The sequence below is a fragment of the Dreissena polymorpha genome, chromosome 2, assembly GCF_020536995.1.
Source record: "Dreissena polymorpha isolate Duluth1 chromosome 2, UMN_Dpol_1.0, whole genome shotgun sequence".
Classification (NCBI taxonomy): Eukaryota; Metazoa; Mollusca; class Bivalvia; order Myida; family Dreissenidae; genus Dreissena; species Dreissena polymorpha.
Genome location: NC_068356.1, coordinates 113,130,167 through 113,134,975, shown reverse-complemented (window position 1 = coordinate 113,134,975; position 4,809 = coordinate 113,130,167).

The window sequence follows — 4,809 nt, the reverse complement described above, 5'->3', positions numbered from 1 at the left end:
TAGAAACACTATATACAGCAAAAATACAAAAAAATTATGAGATTTACCGTTTACTTTTTGAAATAAAAATAAATATGCAACATGCATCATTCGTATTTTCAGCAGTAAATTAATCAATTTAGCCATAACGTTGTTTTAATTTTAAAATTGAAGGATGTGCATACAATTTTCAACATATTTAACAATAAACATAGCTTATGTGCTATATTAAATCAAATTACGTTAGAAAAGAAATAAAACGCGTCGCAAAAAGTATGCGATGTCGGCAGGAATCGAACCTGCGCGGAAAATCCCAAAAGATTTCTTATTCATCGCCTTACCCACTCGGCCACGACAACTTCACACCTGTGTACCCTTAAATTAGATATATATAAGCAAACAGGTAAAAAGGCTCGCTCGATCTTTGAAGAAATCGCGAAATCGTATTTTTCAGATGATAATTGGATCAAAGTCAATATTTATAGTGAAAATAATGTAATCTAAATGAATAAGTTAAACATATATCAAAATTCGAAGTTTGAAAAAAATAAAATGCATCTCTCGGAAATAAGCGATCATTGAAGATCGGCAATGGCTTATGTATGAAGTGAAAGGACAGTTGAAAGTTTCCATTTTGCACGTTAATGATTCTGATAATATGGTGACAAAGGCAGCAGTCCTATGTAGTATTGTGTTTGACCGGAGAGTAGCGTGATCTGTGTCGGTGTTGGGCGCTCTGAGGGCGCAATCCGGCTACATAGGTACATAGGAACCTCTTGTGGCTATAGTCCATGGGTCGGGTTCGGCAGACAGGGAACATGTAAATTTTTATATGTATGTTTTATATCTTAATTACCTAAAAGTATATTTATCCTGATTACTTATTTACTGAGGTTTGAGTTAGTCGCAATGATTGTAGATACGTTGTACTATATTTAGTAAGTATTTGGAGGACGAGTGGCACGGGCACGCGCTTTATTATCACTTATGCAAGGAACGCGTTTTGTTTATATACGTATTTTTGATATTCCGATAGGCTTAAGGGAGGTAACTTATTCAAGTAAACTGCGATATTTTTTGCGATGCCTTTTTATAACTCTTGTTTAATTAATTACATAAGAATATACAGCTAAATTTAAGATGATTTTTACCAGCAAAAAAATCGGAGAAAGATATATTGAGATTTTGATATTCCATAGAATGCGAGTCTCCATATATATTTTCTATTGCAGGGGAGGTAATTTAAAAATTTTAAAGTCTCCGAATTGGTCTTTGTTGTATCTATTTACGTTTATTTTCAAGCTAATGGCGATTAAAAAATTAATTATTATTAGGATGTGCTCACATGGATATTGGTACGGATATATCGTGTTCATATAACTGTTACTACATCCATTTCATTCATCATTCAGGTCGGGCTACACAAATCTCGTGAAGAGGCCAGTAGGACCTGTAAACAAACTCTCATACACACTCTTCACTCATCGTGGCGCTATCGCATGTCTGAGGCGATATATAATACTGTATTCGCTGGTATTTTCGGTTGATATGTTTGATTGCTTAGGACGCAATGAATATAGTGTATTTATATTTAATCGAAGTGAGCTCATTGTTGTTTCTGGCGGTAATTCAATTTCTGGTAATAGTTTCGCGATTAAGACGTCGGTTCTCGGTTAGGTGTGGAATGTTCTTATTTGTTAATGTGTCAAGTGCTTAAAGGCGGTTTATCGCACTTTTATTAGTCGGCGTTTCAAGAGAATGGGTAATAAATGCAAATCAGTAGGTGCTTAGAAGACTTAAGTACGGCAAGAACCACCAACTCACTCTGCTAGGAACGATTACCACTGCCTGTCTGCAGCAGACGACAAATGATTCTGCTCTAGCAGTGAATGTATATACCCAGCTTGTAAACGCCATTGGCCAGTCTAGTGTTTATCATTAAAATATGCACATAAGCTTTCATGGAAAACGAGGCTTAATGCACGTCAAATAAGATTAGCCTGTGCACAATGATAAGCATATGCAATGCGAACAAGCTAATCAAGGACGACAACAGCGAACAACTTCAGTGCCTTCAGCGCTTTGATTTATAATATACATTATGTCCTATGTTATATGGCGTATAGCTACTAATATATGTGTGTATAAAATATGTTAACCGTCTTTATTTTTTAATAAATGAAATCATACTGAAACTCTACGAATTGAGGATTTACATGTTTTATGAGCTGTCAAAGATTATTACGAACAACAATTATTATCTTTTTTAATGCAGACACTTTAAAAGACTGTGGGTGCGGACCCAGGATTCTGCGATAAATCAAACGGAAAGGTGCTTTAGGTACTTAAGCTACTGTTGAAGAAACTCGGACATTGTGACTCCCTGTCTTCAATAATACTGTTTGAGTGAGGTAAAACTTACAAATGGTAATTTGTTAGCCAATTGACAGTGTAATCGTGGTATTTTGAAATTATTTTTAAATAACTGGGCTAAAGCATTGGTTCGGTAGAAAGTACTGCAACAATTTCGCTAGATTTGAACACATTTTAACACCTCCGCATTATGATATTTTGATCATCATCATCATCATATCATCATCATCATCATCATCATCATCATCATCATCATCATCATCATCATCATCATCATCATCATCGTCATCATCATCGTAATCATCATCGCTCATCATCATCATCATCATCATCATCATCATCATCATCATCATCCATCATCATCTCATCATCATCACCATCATCATCATCATCATTATCATCATCGTCGTCGTCGTCGCGTCGTCGTCGTCGTCGTCGTCGTCGTCGCCCTCGTCCTCGTCCTCGTCCTGCTCCTCCGCCTCCACCGCATCATCAGCAGCAGCATCGTCCTCAGCAACAGCAGCAGCATTATCGTCACTATCACCACAAACATCGTTATGGTCGTCATCGTCGTGATCATCATCATCAGTGTCATCATCATCTCATCATCATCGTCATTGTTATAGTCGTTGTTCTCCTCCTCGTCGTCGTCATCGTCAGCATCGTCGTCATCGTCATTCCTCATCATGAACAATTTCAACACCGTAAAACTATCGCTCAGCTCATTTTGCAGTGAATTCGGATGTTATATCAAATCTTTTTGATTAATAGAGTTTGCTGCTTAATGTATTAATAACTAAATAATAATGTTGATAATATTGAAATAAATGGTTTCAATTTTATTTATCCGTTTAAGATGCAGTATTTGACCAAGTCAATTTGTCGCTAAAAGTATTCATACACATTCAATCCAAAAGCGTTACGAGTGCTATTGAAACTATATCGCATTCCGATAAAAATGGTGTCTGTATTAGGGCCTGTTTAATTTCTACGCTTCATTGCAATTCATAAAAATCTTTTAAGGGTACCGGTATATCTAGACACACTCTGTTATCCAAACAATCCTTGTGATCATAAACAAATAAACAATATAATATAAATAAAATAGATTATAAAAAAAGGTATCTTCCTTTTTGCTGTTGCTAGTTATCAACAGAGAAGCAAAACTTTTAAATATAAATTATATTCAATTCATAGCACGCTTAAAGATGTGAAGTTATCTAAATCTATAAGCACAAACATATTTATGTTTGTTAATCCAAGCTGTAGCAGTTTTCTGATTGCGCTTGAAAAGATTGTGATTTTGTTGTTGCATTAATAGTATCATTAGTTGTATTTCCAAGATTAGGTATTCCACCATTACATTTTGTTTTAATCAGATGTCTTATAATTGGCATTGCAATATTTCAATAACGAGTAATCAACACAATTGACTTTATGTATTTTAATTGTTTATCCATATTATCATAACACTTGAGGGAAAATAAGCCTGTGTCATTTTTTATTTTTTATTTTACTTATGTTCAGACAACTCTTCTTTACTCTATGCCGTAATACTTATAAGTTTCGTTCACTTAAAGATATTGTTTTTCGTGTTGGAAAATTTAAATACGAAAAATATTTAGAGACAATGGTGTCATGTTTGTTTGTCAATTATTTAATGAAGTAGAAATAATACATCAGTTTACATAATTTTATTGTGTTGTTCCCCTTCGTTCTTTACTTTAAAAATACAACTTAACCGCTTGCAATCAACTGAAATAATATATAAAAGTAAAAACAATAAACGTTTGGCTTTCTTAATACGATATCATTTCAAACGCTGTTGGAAGGAACCATTGCTTATTAGAGGTTTACAAGGTAATTTACCCAAGTACGCAAATGTAATGGTCGATTGCCCTTAGGCATGATTCTGTTTTATTACTTTAATCCGGTTGTAAAAATGCATGACCGAAGGGTCATCAGATAAGCAAAAACAGGGCAAAATCTGATAAAATAGCGCTGTTTAACTGACTGTACGAAAATCCGTATGTCCGAAAATTTAGAATCATGAAAACATAAATATTTTGGCTTAAAAAGGAAATGTAAGAAAATTTAGAATGTAAGAGAAAATACGGTGGTTTTATGGTGTTAAATCGATTAGAAATAGCAAAACCTAAAGACATTATCTCAAGTGTGATTTTCAAAAGATTTTATATGAATGTACACACACGGTAAAACTAGTCTATTAAAATGCAATACCTTCATTGGTTCTCATGTTTTTAATATTTATTAAACATAGGTATTTGTGAACACTTGTTGTTATATAATATTGAAATGTACACGCATACTGAACATAAAATCATTAGCATAACGGCTAAGTTGGTTTTTACTAAGATTGCAATAGTGTTTATTTTATTATTATGAATCTTATGAGGATAATTTTGAAAGTATGACACAGAGTATCTGAAGAAGAAT